The 18,875-nt window shown below is 45.9% G+C and overlaps 1 protein-coding gene across 1 annotated transcript in view; it reads left to right on the top strand.

Moving 5' to 3' along the window:
- LOC109405109 (protein MAK16 homolog A) overlaps positions 1–16,667 on the top strand; it is a 100,338-nt gene extending 83,671 nt beyond the window's left edge. Inside the window, exon 4 of the mRNA XM_062844225.1 lies at positions 16,539–16,667. The gene's annotated coding sequence lies outside the window, so the exon portion shown is untranslated. The remainder of the gene's footprint in view (positions 1–16,538) is intronic.
- The last annotated feature ends 2,208 nt before the right edge of the window (positions 16,668–18,875 follow it).

The raw sequence follows: 18,875 nt of genomic DNA, 5'->3' as shown, positions 1-18,875 counted from the left end.
CGTCAGTCTTGTTTACTGCTGGTGTTATCGATCTGCAGTGACGAAATCGTTCGGAAGGTGGTTCATGGCCAGGAGAAGGAGGCACCGGATGGCGAACAACCGACGTTGAGATGCTTCCATAGACTAATTCCACTATTGTCACTGTTGACGGGTGACTTCCGGGACTGTTTCGGAACCTATCGTCAGTAGTGTTGGTAGAGGACTCGGTAGAGGATGTGTTGTGGTCCGTTCCGCCGTTCCGTTCCCGATGATGGAGCGCGGAGGATGATATGGAGGAGTAGAACCCGTAGGACCGCTTACTGCTTTTTCGATTGACACAGGTTAGCGAATCTGAAAATGTAAACATAAACATAGGCAGACCAGTGGCGCCAGTAAAATAAAATATAATCATGGTGCTACAATTGAAAGGTGTCGAAAAGGTGTCAGAAGGTGTTTTAGGTGTGTGAAATGGGTGTTTCACACAAGGTGTCAGAGTTTCCAACCCCTTGGAGAATTCTCATCAGAATCCAGAGAGGATTCTCATCAGAATCCAGAGAGGATTCTCATCAGAATCCAGAGAGGATTCTCATCAGAATCCAGAGAGGATTCTCATCAGAATCCAGAGAGGATTCTCATCAGAATCTTGAGAGGATTCTCACCAGAATCCTGAGAGGATTCTCACCAGAATCCTGAGAGGATTCTCACCAGAATCCTGAAAGGATTCTCACCAGAATCCTGAAAGGATTTCTACCAGAATCCTGAAAGGATTTCTACCAGAATCCTTAAAGGATTTTTACCAGAATCCTGAAAAGATTCTTACCAAATTCCTGAAAGGATTCTCACCAGAATCCTGAAATACTCTCACCCGAATGCTGAAAGGATTCTCACCAAAACCCTTAAAGGATTCTCACCCGAATGTTGAAATGGTTCTCACCAGAATCCTGAAGGTATTCTAAACAGATTCTCCAGAGGATCCCGAGTGGAATCGCACAAGAATCCCGAGGGGATTCTCATCAGATTCTTTAGAAGATTCTTATCATAATCCCTAGAGGATTCTAACCAGAATCCCAAGAGGCTTTTTACTAGAATCTAGATAAGATTCGCATCAGAATCCTGACGGGATTCTCACCGGAATCTTGCCGGAATCCTAGAAGAATTCTCACCGGAATTCTGAAAGGATTTCGGCAAGGGGTTGGAAACTCTGACACCTTGTGTGAAACACCCATTTCACACACCTAAAACACCTTCTGACACCTTTTCGACACCTTTCAATTGTAGCACCATGATTATATTTTATTTTACTGGCGCCACTGGTCTGCCGATGTTTATGTTTACATTTTCAGATTCGCTAACCTGTGTCAATCGAAAAAGCAGTAAGCGGTCCTACGGGTTCTACTCCTCCATATCATCCTCCGCGCTCCATCATCGGGAACGGAACGGCGGAACGGACCACAACACATCCTCTACCGAGTCCTCTACCAACACTACTGACGATAGGTTCCGAAACAGTCCCGGAAGTCACCCGTCAACAGTGACAATAGTGGAATTAGTCTATGGAAGCATCTCAACGTCGGTTGTTCGCCATCCGGTGCCTCCTTCTCCTGGCCATGAACCACCTTCCGAACGATTTCGTCACTGCAGATCGATAACACCAGCAGTAAACAAGACTGACGGAGAGTAATTTCATCCCACTACTTGAAATGCCTGAGAACCTCGGCGATCCCACCTCCTAACCTAGATCACCTACCACCATCCAAGAAACGCTGTACCGAGTACAGGCAGCAGCGGAAGACCATGCAGGTACGTTTTCACCATTCGATGGACAAAATCCTGTTCAGTGTGGACCGGATTGCAAAAAGTGATAAGTTGAAGGTGGTTCTCACGGTGATTACTCTTTTACAGAACAACCAGAAGTTGAAGAAGGTCACTGGTCTAGTCAACCGCCATCAGTCACAGCACGGTGCTACTTCCTCACCACCACACATCCACCCAAAGCTGAAACGAAGGAGATAGACTGCCAGACCCTCAGCTCCGGCGATAAATCTGGCCAGCTGCGGCTTGGGTGGGACGAAGATTCTGGCTTGGATTCTGATACAACAGCAGCATTGCGTGAAAATCTGATAGGGCGGAGAACAGTTGAGTCTCGGAAGGGCAGCCGTCTACCAGCAGAAGCGAGGGAGACAGGTGGATCATGTGAAAAATAGTCGAACGGGTGACCTATTCGTCAGCTTATTTTTTGGACGGGATCTTGATTTCAATAAAACCAATAAAGTGTATTTCATTACCAGTTTTATAATAAAAAGGATATTGTTACACATAAACAAAACATCAAATTGTTTTCTAAACGAAAAACCAGAAAAACTCTTATGTGGTATTCGCTATGTATACGGACAGTGGTATTTCCACAGCTGATCAACCGCTCTTTGACTCTCCATCACCGTCAAGCGGTCAAGCTTCTGATGTTTGTCTGTCGTAAATTGTACTTGCTGGATCCAATCGGACGTGTCGTAGTAGCACTTTCTATCTAGAGCTATCCTTACCAGGCAAGCCTCGCGACGGTTCTCCGGAAGTATTGACTATACTTCGTGGTTTGTTCAGGTGGAAGTCGGACGCCGTACCTGCCTCATTGCGTTTCAGGATTTTGTTTAGTTTCTTAGTGTGTTGCTTCACCGTTACCACTTCCGCCACTTCCAGTCACCGTAGATTTTATATTACGTTACGATCGCCTCCGAAATACGTCGCTGTGATCAACGAATATTGAACTCCTTCCGACCATACCGACGCTGGTACCGATCTGAGTCTTCTGTTCTGAATACGGATATGGAGAAATCAGAACACACCGAATCATTTGAATTTGATTTTTACCTTATGTAATTGTCATGCCACTGTGCAATCCTTCGCCTAACATTTTCGCTCACAACCCGGAAAAAGATCAGTTCCATCTCATTTGTCTGAAATAGGTAGCGGAGGAATTCACGTAGTAGGAGCATAACAGGGAGTCGAACGTGTATGGTCGCTTGTCCCGCAATAATTTCCAATTTAAGAAGCTCTAAAATAATTTTGTATTAATCTCACTGATGGAAACTCAAGAAACAACAAAATAATCCAGAAGTGTTGCCTGAAATATTGGAAAAGATGAACAAATTTGACGTCTTACGGAGATACGTCAAAGTTGCTGTCAAGCACACAGAAACACCCAAAAACACCCAAGAAACACCTTTCGACACAATTCAAGGTGCCAGAGTTTCCAACCCCTTGGATTTCGGCCAGTCCAGTACCTGGCCTTTCAGGAGGACTCGTGGAATTTCAGAAGCTCTTATGGGTTCCATGAGGTCCGTTGGCGCTTCAAGGAGTTTCAGGAAGTCTCAGGGGCTCAGAGGTATAAGTTTTTGGGGGTTCCAGTGGTCTCGGAGGTGCTTCAGGGAGCCAAGTATGTTTAGAGGAGGAGGGGTACTAGAGGTACTAACACGTCTCGGAACGCCCTTAAAACCGTACCTGAAACCCACTGGTGCTCCTTAAAATTAATTGAAATGTCTTGAAATGTCAATTGGTCTGCAATCGACTGGGCTGTATCGAAAAGTGCCCAAAATTCCGGCCACTGCCCAAGTGGCTCGCTACCCTAGCTACACGTACGGAGGCGATGTGTTTTACGATGCATACACATGTGACCTGTCTACTCCCCAACAAACATCTTTGCTGTACAAGAGTGGAACAAACGACTTTTAAACTAACTTTAGCTTAAGAAACTGTTGTTAAGCTAGTTCCTAGTTCTGTTTCTTGGGTCACTTTGAACTCCTCACTAACAATTTCATACTGCTCACTTCTCACTTCTTACGGCTCAAATCTATTAAATTTTAACGTAAGTTTATTAAAACTTTACGAACTCATCAGCACCAAACCTGACTGAAATTTTTCGAAAGTGATACGCCGGTGGCGCACACACTTGCGCATCAGCCTGATGCGGCTTAAGCGCAACACACACCGCGCTCTCGCGAATCGTTTTTATCTTTTCTCCTCTTCTCTGCACGCGGTCGCGCTGCGCCGGCTCGCGTTCCTCCTTTCGCGAAGGGGGATTATTGTTCCGTGTCGTGTTGCTTTGCACCTACACAATGTTGTACCGGTTTTGTGCTTCCTTCAATCATCAGCAGTTAAGCGTTTCTCTGTGTGGTAGTCTGCTGATGGATGTTTTTCTCCAGCAGAAGAGCCAGTGCAGATTTTTTAGTCCCATCGATCAGACCGGGAATCTGGTGAAGAGGGGCACGCGCGTCGCGTCATCCGCAAACAATAGAGATCGATCGAAGTAGGCTACTTTAGAACAGAGATCGACAATTTCGTCGCCCACTACGGTAGAACAGTCATAATCGCTTGATTAAAAGTAGTTTTATCCGGTTTTAAGAATTGCTAAGTGAAAAATAACGGTACTAAAATTTGTCGCGTCGCTCGTCGTCACGGGAAGAAGCGGATCGTCAGCGCGTCTGATCGGTCGTCGTCGTCGCCGCCGCGAAGATCGCGAACGAGGGGAAGGCCAATCACCTGATTGTGATTGGTGATAACGTTTTCACGTGGCTTCAGGTGCAATCGAAGAAGGCTTGAAGTAAAGTGAAATTTCCGGAAAAAAGAAGAACATACAAGCAAGCTTTGCCAATTATGTTGTGTTTGTTTTGAAAGGGGGAATCCAGTGCATTTGCGTAAAAAAGTTTCTTCAGTAGTGAAGGGGAAAAGCCGCAGTAGGCAAAGAAGCAAGTGAGGAAGATAAATAAAATTCAAAGTGGATTGCGCAAGTGTCTGTGGGTGATTCCGATAAAAAATTGGCGCAATGAAAAGGTGCAAGTGATAGCTAAGCAGAAGAAGAGTGTTTGAATGTTTCTTTTTCACTGCGTTTGTGATATCGTCGCGTCGCGCTGTGGTGGCTTATCTTCTATTTAGCAGCGCCTACTTAGGGTTTCGCTTGTGGTGCGCCCGTTCGTTCATAAGAACCCGGTGATCGCGTCTAACGGTAAAGTTTGTATTTACCTACATACCTACATATCGTTGGTCGTTTGTTGGTTTGTTCGGATTTTTTGTTTGTTTTCGGTTGATTCGGTGATACGTCATGGCTTGAAGCCGAGCGTTTTAAATCGAGCTTAATTGGAAATAATTCTCTGCACGTTTTATTTATTCACGTGACGTCAACGATTGTAGCGAAGAACATTGGAAGGTACGTTGGTATGTTTGATAATGGTTTTTAGATAGCTGATTCACGGTCTTATGAGCTTTTTATGCGACTACACAATAAATTCTGATTAGATTAGACAGTGTGTGCAACACTGCAGAACAGTAAATTTGACGAAGGGCTGCGGAATCTCCTTCTTTAATAATCCTTGGAAAAGTTCGTAGAGAGATCCCTGGAGCTATCCTTGGAGAAATTCCTGGAGGAATCCCTAAAGGACTCGTGGAGGAATTTCACGACAAACACTTGGAGAAATCCTTAAAAAACTGTTTGAGGAATTCCCAAAGGCATCTCTGAAGAAATTCCTAGAAGTATCTTGAGGAATTCTTAGAGAAATCCGTGGAGAAATTAGTAGAAGAATTCCTGGAGGAATCCCTGGAGGAATTCCTAGAGAAATCCCTGGAAGAATTCCTAGAGGAATCCCTGGAGGAATTCCTAGAGGAATCCCTGGAGGAATTCCTAGAGGAATCCCTGGAGGAATTCCTAGATGAATCCCTGGAGGAATTCCTAGAGGAATCCCTTGAGGAATTCCTAGACGAATCCGTGTAGGAATTCCTAGAGGAATCCCTGGAGGAATCACTGGAGGAATCCCTAGAGGAATCCCTGGAGGCATTCCTAGAGGAATCCCTGGAGAAATTCCTAGAGGAATCCCTGGAGGAATTCCTAGAGGAATCCCTGGAGGCATTCCTAGAGGAATCCCTGGAGGCATTCCTAGAGGAATCCCTGGAGGCATTCCTAGAGGAATCCCTGGAGGCATTCCTAGAGGAATCCCTGGAGGCATTCCTAGAGGAATCCCTGGAGGAATTCCTAGAGGAACCCCTGGAGGAATTTCTAGAGGAACCCCTGGAGGAAATCCTAGTGGAATCCCTGGAGGAATTCCTAGAGGAATCCCTGGAGGAATTCCTAGAGGAATCCCTGGAGGAATTCCTAGAGGAATCCCTGGAGGAATTCCTAGAGGAATCCATGGAGGAATCCCTAGAGGAATCCCTGGAGGAATTCCTAGATGAATCCCTGGAGGAATTCCTAGAGGAATCCCTGGAGGAATTCCTAGAGGAATCCGTGGAGGAATTCCTAGAGGAATCCCTGGAGGAATCACTGGAGGAATCCCTAGAGGAATCCCTGGAGGAATTCCTAGAGGAATTCCTAGAGAAATTCCCAGAGGAATCCTTGGAGGAATTCCTAGAGGAATCCCTGGAGGAATTCCTAGAGAAATTCCTAGAGGAATCCCTGGAGGAATTCCTAGAGGAATCCCTGGAGGATTCCCTGGAGGAATCCCTGGAGATATTCCTAGAGGAATCCCTGGAGATATTCCTAGAGGAATCCCTGGAGATATTCCTAGAGGAATCCCTAGAGGAATTCCTAGAGGAATCCCTGAAGGAATCCCTGGAGGAATTCCTGGAGGAATCCCTGGAGGAATTCCTGGAGGAATCCCTGGAGGAATTCCTGGAGGATTCCCTGGAGGAATTCCTGGAGGAATTCCTGGAGGTATTCCTGGAGGAATCCCGGGACGAATCCCTGAAGGAATCCCGGGAGGAATTCCTGGAAGAATCCCTGGAGGAATCCCTGGAGGAATCCTTGGAGGAATTCCTAGAGGAATCCCTGGAGAAATTCCGAGAGGAATTCCTGGAGGAATACCTAGAGGAATCCCTGGAGGAATTCCTAGAGGAATCCCTGGAGGAATTCCTAGAGGAATCCCTGAAAGAATTCCTAGAGGAATCCCTGGCAGAATTCCTTGAGGAATTCCTAGAGGCATCCCTGGAGGAATTCCTCGTGGAATCCCTGGAGAGATTCCTAAAGAAATTCCTAGAGGAATCCCTGAAGAATTTCTAGAGGAATCGCTGGAGGAATCCCTGGAGGAATTCCTAGAGGAATCTCGGAAGGAATTTCTAGAGGAATCCCTGGAGGAATTCCTAGAGGAATCCCTGGAGGTATTCCTAGAGAAATCCCTGGAGGAATTGCTAGAGGAATCCATGGAGGAATTCCTAGAGGAATCCCTGGAGGAATTCCTAGATGAATCCCTGGAGGAATTCCTAGATGAATCCCTGGAGGAATTCCTAGAGGAATCCCTGGAGGAATTCCTAGAGGAATCCGTGGAGGAATTCCTAGAGGAATCCCTGGAGGAATTCCTAGATGAATCCCTGGAGGAATTCCTAGAGGAATCCCTGGAGGAATTCCTAGAGGAATCCGTGGAGGAATTCCTAGAGGAATCCCTGGAGGAATCCCTAGAGGAATCCCTGGAGGAATTCCTAGAGGAATCCCTGGAGGAATTCCTAGATGAACCCCTGGAGGAAATCCTAGTGGAATCCCTGGAGGAATTCCTAGATGAATCCCTGGAGGAATTCCTAGAGGAATCCCTGGAGGAATTCCTAGAGGAATCCGTGGAGGAATTCCTAGAGGAATCCCTGGAGGAATCCCTAGAGGAATCCCTGGAGGAATTCCTAGAGGAATCCCTGGAGGAATTCCTAGATGAACCCCTGGAGGAAATCCTAGTGGAATCCCTGGAGGAATTCCTAGAGGCATCCCTGGAGGAATTCCTCGTGGAATCCCTGGAGAGATTCCTAAAGAAATTCCTAGAGGAATCCATGAAGAATTTCTAGAGGAATCGCTGGAGGAATCCCTGGAGGAATTCCTAGAGGAATCTCGGAAGGAATTTCTAGAGGAATCCCTGGAGGAATTCCTAGAGGAATCCCTGGAGGTATTCCTAGAGAAATCCCTGGAGGAATTGCTAGAGGAATCCATGGAGGAATTCCTAGAGGAATCCCTGGAGGAATTCCTAGATGAATCCCTGGAGGAATTCCTAGATGAATCCCTGGAGGAATTCCTAGAGGATTCCCTGGAGGAATTCCTAGAGGAATCCGTGGAGGAATTCCTAGAGGAATCCCTGGAGGAATTCCTAGATGAATCCCTGGAGGAATTCCTAGAGGAATCCCTGGAGGAATTCCTAGAGGAATCCGTGGAGGAATTCCTAGAGGAATCCCTGGAGGAATCCCTAGAGGAATCCCTGGAGGAATTCCTAGAGGAATCCCTGGAGGAATTCCTAGATGAACCCCTGGAGGAAATCCTAGTGGAATCCCTGGAGGAATTCCTAGAGGAATCCCTGGAGGAATTCCTAGAGGAATCCCTGGAGGAATTCCTAGAGGAATCCCTGGAGGAATTCCTAGAGGAATCCCTGGAGGAATTCCTAGAGGAATCCATGGAGGAATTCCTAGAGGAATCCCTGGAGGAATTCCTAGATGAATCCCTGGAGGAATTCCTAGAGGAATCCCTGGAGGAATTCCTAGAGGAATCCCTGGAGGAATCCCTAGAGGAATCCCTGGAGGAATTCCTAGAGGAATTCCTAGAGAAATTCCCAGAGGGATCCTTGGAGGAATTCCTAGAGGAATCCCTGGAGGAATTCCTAGAGAAATTCCTAGAGGAATCCCTGGAGGAATTCCTAGAGGAATCCCTGGAGGATTCCCTGGAGGAATCCCTGAAGATATTCCTAGAGGAATCCCTGGAGATATTCCTAGAGGAATCCCTGGAGATATTCCTAGAGGAATCCCTGGAGATATTCCTAGAGGAATCCCTGGAGATATTCCTAGAGGAATCCCTGGAGGAATTCCTAGAGGAATCCCTGAAGGAATCCCTGGAGGAATTCCTGGAGGAATCCCTGGAGGAATTCCTGGAGGAATCCCTGGAGGAATTCCTGGAGGATTCCCTGGAGGAATTCCTGGAGGAATTCCTGGAGGTATTCCTGGAGGAATCCCGGGACGAATCCCTGGAGGAATCCCGGGAGGAATTCCTGGAAGAATCCCTGGAGGAATCCCTGGAGGAATTCCTAGAGGAATCCCTGGAGAAATTCCGAGAGGAATCCCTGGAGGAATACCTAGAGGAATCCCTGGAGGAATTCCTAGAGGAATCCCTGAAAGAATTCCTAGAGGAATCCCTGGCAGAATTCCTTGAGGAATTCCTAGAGGCATCCCTGGAGGAATTCCTCGTGGAATCCCTGGAGAGATTCCTAAAGAAATTCCTAGAGGAATCCCTGAAGAATTTCTAGAGGAATCGCTGGAGGAATCCCTGGAGGAATTCCTAGAGGAATCTCGGAAGGAATTTCTAGAGGAATCCCTGGAGGAATTCCTAGAGGAATCCCTGGAGGTATTCCTAGAGAAATCCCTGGAGGAATTGCTAGAGGAATCCATGGAGGAATTCCTAGAGGAATCCCTGGAGGAATTCCTAGATGAATCCCTGGAGGAATTCCTAGAGGAATCCCTGGAGGAATTCCTAGAGGAATCCGTGGAGGAATTCCTAGAGGAATCCCTGGAGGAATTCCTAGATGAATCCCTGGAGGAATTCCTAGAGGAATCCCTGGAGGAATTCCTAGAGGAATCCGTGGAGGAATTCCTAGAGGAATCCCTGGAGGAATCACTGGAGGAATCCCTAGAGGAATCCCTGGAGGAATTCCTAGAGGAATCCCTGGAGGAATTCCTAGATGAACCCCTGGAGGAAATCCTAGTGGAATCCCTGGAGGAATTCCTAGAGGAATCCCTGGAGGAATTCCTAGAGGAATCCCTGGAGGAATTCCTAGAGGAATCCCTGGAGGAATTCCTAGAGGAATCCCTGGAGGAATTCCTAGAGGAATCCATGGAGGAATTCCTAGAGGAATCCCTGGAGGAATTCCTAGATGAATCCCTGGAGGAATTCCTAGAGGAATCCCTGGAGGAATTCCTAGAGGAATCCCTGGAGGAATCACTGGAGGAATCCCTAGAGGAATCCCTGGAGGAATTCCTAGAGGAATTCCTAGAGAAATTCCCAGAGGGATCCTTGGAGGAATTCCTAGAGGAATCCCTGGAGGAATTCCTAGAGAAATTCCTAGAGGAATCCCTGGAGGAATTCCTAGAGGAATCCCTGGAGGATTCCCTGAAGGAATCCCTGGAGATATTCCTAGAGGAATCCCTGGAGATATTCCTAGAGGAATCCCTGGAGATATTCCTAGAGGAATCCCTGGAGATATTCCTAGAGGAATCCCTGGAGATATTCCTAGAGGAATCCCTGGAGATATTCCTAGAGGAATCCCTGGAGGAATTCCTAGAGGAATCCCTGAAGGAATCCCTGGAGGAATTCCTGGAGGAATCCCTGGAGGAATTCCTGGAGGAATCCCTGGAGGAATTCCTGGAGGATTCCCTGGAGGAATTCCTGGAGGAATTCCTGGAGGTATTCCTGGAGGAATCCCGGGACGAATCCCTGGAGGAATCCCGGGAGGAATTCCTGGAAGAATCCCTGGAGGAATCCCTGGAGGAATCCCTGGAGAAATTCCGAGAGGAATCCCTGGAGGAATACCTAGAGGAATTCCTAGAGGAATCCCTGAAAGAATTCCTAGAGGAATCCCTGGCAGAATTCCTTGAGGAATTCCTAGAGGCATCCCTGGAGGAATTCCTCGTGGAATCCCTGGAGAGATTCCTAAAGAAATTCCTAGAGGAATCCCTGAAGAATTTCTAGAGGAATCGCTGGAGGAATCCCTGGAGGAATTCCTAGAGGAATCTCGGAAGGAATTTCTAGAGGAATCCCTGGAGGAATTCCTAGAGGAATCCCTGGAGGTATTCCTAGAGAAATCCCTGGAGGAATTGCTAGAGGAATTCCTGGAGGAATTCCTAGAGGAATTCCTGGAGGTATTCCTAGAGGAATCCCTGGAGGAATTTCTAGAGGAATTCCTAGAGAAATATCTAGAGGAATTCCTAGAGAAATTTCTAGAGGAATTCCTAGAGAAATCTTTGGAAAAATTCCTAGAGAAATCCCAGGAGGAATTTCTAGAGGAATCCCTGGAGAAATTCCTAGAGGAATCCCAGGAGGAATTCCGAGATGAATCCCTGGAGGAATTCTTAGAGGAATCCCTGGAGGAATTCCTAGAGGAATCCCTGGAGGAATTCCTAGAGGAAACCCTGGAGAAATTCCTAGAGGAATCCATGGTGGAATTCCTAGAGGAATCCCTGGATGAATTACTAAACGAATCTCTGGAAGAATTACTAAAGGAATCCCTGGAAGAATTCGTAGAGGAATCCCTGGAGGAATTCCTGGAGGAATCCCTGGAGGAATTCCTAGAGGAATCCCTGGAGGAATTCCTAGAGGAATCCCAGGAGGAATTCCTAGAGGAATCCTTGGAGGAATTCCTAGAGGAATCCCTGGAGGAATTCCTAGAGGAATCCCTGGAGGAATTCCTAGAGGAATCCCTGGAGGAATTCCTAGAGGAATCCCTGGAGGAATTCCTAGAGGAATCCCTGGAGGAATTCCTAGAGGAATCCCTGGAGGAATTCCTAGAGAAATCCCTACAGGAATTCCTAGAGGAATCCCTACATGAATTCCTAGAGGAATCCCTGGAGGAATTCCTAGTGGAACCCCTGGAGGAATTCCTGGTGGAACCCCTGGAGGAATTCCTAGAGAAATCCCTGGAAGAATTCCTAGAGAAATCCCTGGAGGAATTTCTAGAGGAATTCCTAGAGAAATCCCTGGAAGAATTCCTAGTGGAATCTTTGGAAAAATTCCTAGAGAAATCCCACGAGGAATTCCTAGAGGAATCCCTGGAGGAATTCCTAGAGGAATCCCTGGAGGAATTCCTAGAGGAATCCCTGGAGGAATTCCTAGAGGAATCCCTGGAGGAATTCCGAGAGGAATCCCTGGAGGAATTCCTAGAGGAATCCCTTGAGGAATTCCTAGAGGAATCCCTGGAGGAATTCCTAGAGGAATCCCTGGAGGAATTCCTAGAGGAATCCCTGGAGGAATTCCTAAAGGAATCCCTGGAGGAACTACTAAAGGAATCCCTGGAAGAATTACTAAAGGAATCCCTGGAAGAATTCCTAGAGGATTCCCGGGAAGAATTCCTAGAGGAATACCTGGAAGAATTCCTAGAGGAATCCCTGGAGGAATTACTAGAGGAATCCCTGGAAGAATTCGTAGAGGAATCCCTGGAGGAATTCCTAGAGGACCCCTGGAGGAATTCCTAGAGAAATTCCTAAAGGAATCCCTGGAGGAATTACTAGAGGAATCCCTGGAAGAATTCCTAGAGGAATCCCTGGAGGAATTTCTAGAGGAATTCCTAGAATAATCCCTGGAGAAATTCCTAGAGGAACCCCTGGAGGAATTCCTAGAGAAATCCCTGGAGGAATTCCTAGAGGAATCCCTGGAGGAATTCCTAGAGAAATCCCTGGAGAAATTCCTAGAGAAATCCCTGGAGGAAATGCTAGAGGAATCCCTGGAGGAATTTCTAGAGGAATCCCTTAATAAATTCCAAGAGGCATTCTTGTGGATTCTGATGAGAATCCCTTCAGGATTCTGATGAGAATCCCTTCAGGATTCTTATTAGAATCCCTTAAGGATTCTGATGAGAATCCCTTCAGGATTCTTATGAGAATCCCTTAAGGATTCTGATGAGAATCCCTTCAGGATTCTGATGAGAATCCCTTCAGGATTCTGATGAGAATCCCTTCAGGATTCTGATGAGAATCCCTTCAGGATTCTGATGAGAATCCCTTCAGGATTCTGATGAGAATCCCTTCAGGATTCTGATGAGAATCCCTTCAGGATTCTGATGAGAATCCCTTCAGGATTCTGATGAGAATCCCTTCAGGATTCTGATGAGAATCCCTTCAGGATTCTGATGAGAATCCCTTCAGGATTCTGATGAGAATCCCTTCAGGATTCTGATGAGAATCCCTTCAGGATTCTGATGAGAATCCCTTCAGGATTCTGATGAGAATCCCTTCAGGATTCTGATGAGAATCCCTTCAGGATTCTGATGAGAATCCCTTCAGGATTCTGATGAGAATCCCTTCAGGATTCTGATGAGAATCCCTTCAGGATTCTGATGAGAATCCCTTCAGGATTCTGATGAGAATCCCTTCAGGATTCTGATGAGTATCCCTTCAGGATTCTGATGAGTATCCCTTCAGGATTCTGATGAGAATCCCTTCAGGATGCTGATGAGAATCCCTTCAGGATTCTGATGAGAATCCCTTCAGGATTCTGATGAGAATCCCTTCAGGATTCTGATGAGAATCCCTTCAGGATTCTGATGAGAATCCCTTCAGGATTCTGATGAGAATCCCTTCAGGATTCTGATGAGAATCCCTTCAGGATTCTGATGAGAATCCCTTCAGGATTCTGATGAGAATCCCTTCAGGATTCTGATGAGAATCCCTTCAGGATTCTGATGAGAATCCCTTCAGGATTCTGATGAGAATCCCTTCAGGATTCTGATGAGAATCCCTTCAGGATTCTGATGAGAATCCCTTCAGGATTCTGATGAGAATCCCTTCAGGATTCTGATGAGAATCCCTTCAGGATTCTGATGAGAATCCCTTCAGGATTCTGATGAGAATCCCTTCAGGATTCTGATGAGAATCCCTTCAGGATTCTGATGAGAATCCCTTCAGGATTCTGATGAGAATCCCTTCAGGATTCTGATGAGAATCCCTTCAGGATTCTGATGAGAATCCCTTCAGGATTCTGATGAGAATCCCTTCAGGATTCTGATGAGAATCCCTTCAGGATTCTGATGAGAATCCCTTCAGGATTCTGATGAGAATCCCTTCAGGATTCTGATGAGAATCCCTTCAGGATTCTGATGTGAATCCCTTCAGGATTCTGATGAGAATCCCTTCAGGATTCTGATGAGAATCCCTTCAGGATTCTGATGAGAATCCCTTCAGGATTCTGATGAGAATCCCTTCAGGATTCTGATGAGAATCCCTTCAGGATTCTGATGAGAATCCCTTCAGGATTCTGATGAGAATCCCTTCAGGATTCTGATGAGAATCCCTTCAGGATTCTGATGAGAATCCCTTCAGGATTCTGATGAGAATCCCTTCAGGATTCTGATGAGAATCCCTTCAGGATTCTGATGAGAATCCCTTCAGGATTCTGATGAGAATCCCTTCAGGATTCTGATGAGAATCCCTTCAGGATTCTGGTGAGAATCCTTCCAGGATTCTGGTGAGAATCCTTCTGGGATTCTGGTGAGAATCTCTTCAGGATTCTGATGAGAATCCCTTCAGGATTCTGATGAGAATCCTTTCAGGATTCTGATGAGAATCCCTTCAGGGTTCTGATGAGAATCCCTTCAGGATTCTGATGAGAATCCCTTCAGGATTCTGATGAGAATCCCTTCAGGATTCTGATGAGAATCCCTTCAGGATTCTGATGAGAATCCCTTCAGGATTCTGATGAGAATCCCTTCAGGATTCTGATGAGAATCCCTTCAGGATTCTGATGAGAATCCCTTCAGGATTCTGATGAGAATCCCTTCAGGATTCTGATGAGAATCCCTTCAGGATTCTGATGAGAATCCCTTCAGGATTCTGATGAGAATCCCTTCAGGATTCTGATGAGAATCCCTTCAGGATTCTGATGAGAATCCCTTCAGGATTCTGATGAGACTCCCTTCAGGATTCTGATGAGAATCCCTTCAGGATTCTGATGAGAATCCCTTCAGGATTCTGATGAGAATCCCTTCAGGATTCTGATGAGAATCCCTTCAGGATTCTGATGAGAATCCCTTCAGGATTCTGATGAGAATCCCTTCAGGATTCTGATGAGAATCCCTTCAGGATTCTGATGAGAATCCCTTCAGGATTCTGATGAGAATCCCTTCAGGATTCTGATGAGAATCCCTTCAGGATTCTGATGAGAATCCCTTCAGGATTCTGATGAGAATCCCTTCAGGATTCTGATGAGAATCCCTTCAGGATTCTGATGAGAATCCCTTCAGGATTCTGATGAGAATCCCTTCAGGATTCTGATGAGAATCCCTTCAGGATTCTGATGAGAATCCCTTCAGGATTCTGATGAGAATCCCTTCAGGATTCTGATGAGAATCCCTTCAGGATTCTGATGAGAATCCCTTCAGGATTCTGATGAGAATCCCTTCAGGATTCTGATGAGAATCCCTTCAGGATTCTGATGAGAATCCCTTCAGGATTCTGATGAGACTCCCTTCAGGATTCTGATGAGAATCCCTTCAGGATTCTGATGAGAATCCCTTCAGGATTCTGATGAGAATCCCTTCAGGATTCTGATGAGAATCCCTTCAGGATTCTGATGAGAATCCCTTCAGGATTCTGATGAGAATCCCTTCAGGATTCTGATGAGAATCCCTTCAGGATTCTGATGAGAATCCCTTCAGGATTCTGATGAGAATCCCTTCAGGATTCTGATGAGAATCCCTTCAGGATTCTGATGAGAATCCCTTCAGGATTCTGATGAGAATCCCTTCAGGATTCTGATGAGAATCCCTTCAGGATTCTGATGAGAATCCCTTCAGGATTCTGATGAGAATCCCTTCAGGATTCTGATGAGAATCCCTTCAGGATTCTGATGAGAATCCCTTCAGGATTCTGATGAGAATCCCTTCAGGATTCTGATGAGAATCCCTTCAGGATTCTGGTGAGAATCCTTCCAGGATTCTGGTGAGAATCCTTCCGGGATTCTGGTGAGAATCCCTTCAGGATTCTGATGAGAATCCCTTCAGGATTCTGATGAGAATCCCTTCAGGATTCTGATGAGAATCCCTTCAGGATTCTGATGAGAATCCCTTCAGGATTCTGATGAGAATCCCTTCAGGATTCTGATGAGAATCCCTCCAGGATTCTGGTGAGAATCCCTCCAGGATTCTGGTGAGAATCCTTCCAGGATTCTGGTGAGAATCCTTCCAGGATTCTGGTGAGAATCCTTCCAGGATCCCGAGGGGATTCTCACCAGAATCCCGAGGGGATTCTCACCAGTATCCCGAGGGGATTCTCACCAGAATCCCGAGGGGATTCTCACCAGAATCCCGAGGGGATTCTCACCAGAATCCCGAGGGGATTCTCACCAGAATCCCGAGGGGATTCTCACCAGAATCCCGAGGGGATTCTCACCAGAATCCCGAGGGGATTCTCACCAGAATCCCGAGGGAATTCTCACCAGAATCCCGAGGGGATTCTCACCAGAATCCCGAGGGGATTCTCACCAGAATCCCGAGGGGATTCTCACCAGAATCCCGAGGGGATTCTCACCAGAATCCCGAGGGGATTCTCACCAGAATCCCGAGGGGATTCTCACCAGAATCCCGAGGGGATTCTCACCAGAATCCCGAGGGGATTCTCACCAGAATCCCGAGGGGATTCTCACCAGAATCCCGAGGAGATTCTCACCAGAATCCCGAGGGGATTCTCATCAGAATCCCGAGGGGGTTTTCACCAGAAGGATTTAAACGATGACCAGAGGCTTCTCATCAGGTTCTAGATATGATTTTCACCAGAATCATGAAATCTGCCCACCACAATGTATCTTTCATTGCACTAACCAGTGATCCCTAATTTTCTCTTCCTCTCCATCCTTCCAGATGCCCTACAGCAATGGGGCCACGTTGCGGTTCCTGCTTCCGATCCCGTTCCGCAACAACTACCAGGACTGCAACCTGACGCGCCTGTCGCAGAGTTCCGACTCGGTGTATCACGACGAGGCGGACGACGTCGTGGGTTCCATCATTCCGCTGGCCTACCGACCTATGAGTGCCTTGGGGGTGGGTGGTGGTGGTAGCTCTAGCAGTGGCAGCAGTTGTAGCAGTAGCTGTAGCAGCATCAACGGTGGCGGAACAGATGAATGTGATTTTGGCGGGGGTTGCGGCGGTAAGGAGAAGAAGCGGAATCTGCACAGAGTGAATGCTATTAGGTGAGTAGAGATTCTTTTAGTGATTTTATTTTGGTAGAACTGGCAGCATTGCTGTCAAACATGATTGTTGGCTCTAGATATTATTTACACACAATTGAAGAAGTATTTATCAAGAAGAAAACTCGTTTCCGTCAAATACTTTCAACACGTTTTGAAACGATGATTTAAGAATCGCGAAACTGGCACCGCTGCTGTCAGATAATGCTTACAGATTTGATAGAACTGAAAACACTGTTGTGATCAAACTCATTCGTATCAATTCGAGCAAGTTATCAAAATGATGATTCAGTAACGAGAAAACTGGAATCACTGCTGTCATAAATAGATATTCGTTCTAATTTCGCGTGATTTTCAGCGTCTCGCTCGAAAACAAAGATGGATATTTTAAGAAATCTTCGCTTTGGGACACTGCCAGGAGTCTATTTTCGATTCGGTTTGCAATTGTACCCGAATTATTCGTCTATTTACGTATGATCGAAATAGAAGGTTAGGAAAGGGGGTTTTGTATTTACCCAGACCTCCACGACGATGGCGGCGTTATCGTTGTCGTAAATTTTAACCCGCTCAATTGATTTGCGCTCGCCTGATTCGGTTTTTATCGGCTTCATTATTTTTCCACGCTTGTTCCCTAAATACCCGTACATGTAAATACCTATCGGTACAAGGTGTACAAAACGGGATTTGTTGATTAGGTGGTGGCTTGATTGAAGCCTATCGTAAAATACAAGCGTATTATCGCCACGCGTTATGGAAGGCGTGAGAAGGCTGATGCAAGCGTCGATGGAGGCTTTCAAGTGGTGGATGAGTGGCCCCACTCTCGATGGAATGATGAATTGGCGCACTTGGCCCCCTCTTGAATGACGCGAGTCGAGAGGTACAATCTCGCGCAATTATAGACGTGGTCTCAGGTGTTTTCGAACGGAGATTTGCTTTTGCTACCTGCAATTAGCGAGGGATGAAGATGGATTTGTGTTTTGGGATTTTCTGGGAATAGATTTACAGCTTTGTTGTTTTTGGAGTATCGAATTACACAATCAAAATGTACGAGTCGATAAATAAGTTTTATTGCCTCAGGAGTCTTCTTTCTGAATGGTTCTGAAGAAATCTTATACACACTTTTTGAAGCTTTGCCAGAAGCTTCAACATTTCCAATCTACAAATCCTAGGAGGATTTTCATAACATCCAGAGATGATTCGCATACCTGAGAGCATACCCACTAGAACTCAATGTGTATTCTTAACAGAATATTGAGAAGATTCTCACTAGAATCCTGAAAGGATTCTCACCAGAATTCTGAAAGGATTCTCACCAGAATCCTGAAAGGATTCTCACCAGAATCCTGAAAGGATTCTCATCAGAATTCTGAAAGGATTCTCATCAGAATTCTGAAAGGATTCTCATCAGAATTCTGAAAGGATTCTCATCAGAATCCTGGAACGGATTCTCATCAGAATTCTGAAAGGATTCTCATCAGAATTCTGAAAGGATTCTCATCAGAATTCTGAAAGGATTCTCATCAGAATTCTGAAAGGATTCTCATCAGAATTCTGAATGGATTCTCATCAGAATTCTGAAAGGATTCTCATCAGAATTCTGAAAGGATTCTCATCAGAATCCTGAAAGGATTCTCATCAGAATCCTGAAAAGATTCTCATCAGAATCCTGAAAGGATTCTCATCAGAATCCTGGAACGGATTCTCATCAGAATTCTGAAAGGATTCTCATCAGAATTCTGAAAGGATTCTCATCAGAATTCTGAAAGGATTCTCATCAGAATTCTGAAAGGATTCTCATCAGAATTCTGAAAGGATTCTCATCAGAATCCTGAAAGGATTCTCATCAGAATCCTGAAAGGATTCTCATCAGAATCCTGAAAGGATTCTCATCAGAATCCTGAAAGGATTCTCATCAGAATCCTGAAAGGATTCTCATCAGAATCCTGAAAGGATTCTCATCAGAATCCTGAAAGGATTCTCATCAGAATCCTGAAAGGATTCTCATCAGAAT

The sequence above is a fragment of the Aedes albopictus genome, chromosome 1, assembly GCF_035046485.1.
Source record: "Aedes albopictus strain Foshan chromosome 1, AalbF5, whole genome shotgun sequence".
Classification (NCBI taxonomy): Eukaryota; Metazoa; Arthropoda; class Insecta; order Diptera; family Culicidae; genus Aedes; species Aedes albopictus.
The sequence above is the reverse complement of the archived record's forward strand: the minus strand, read 5'-3'. Positions and strand labels throughout refer to the sequence as shown.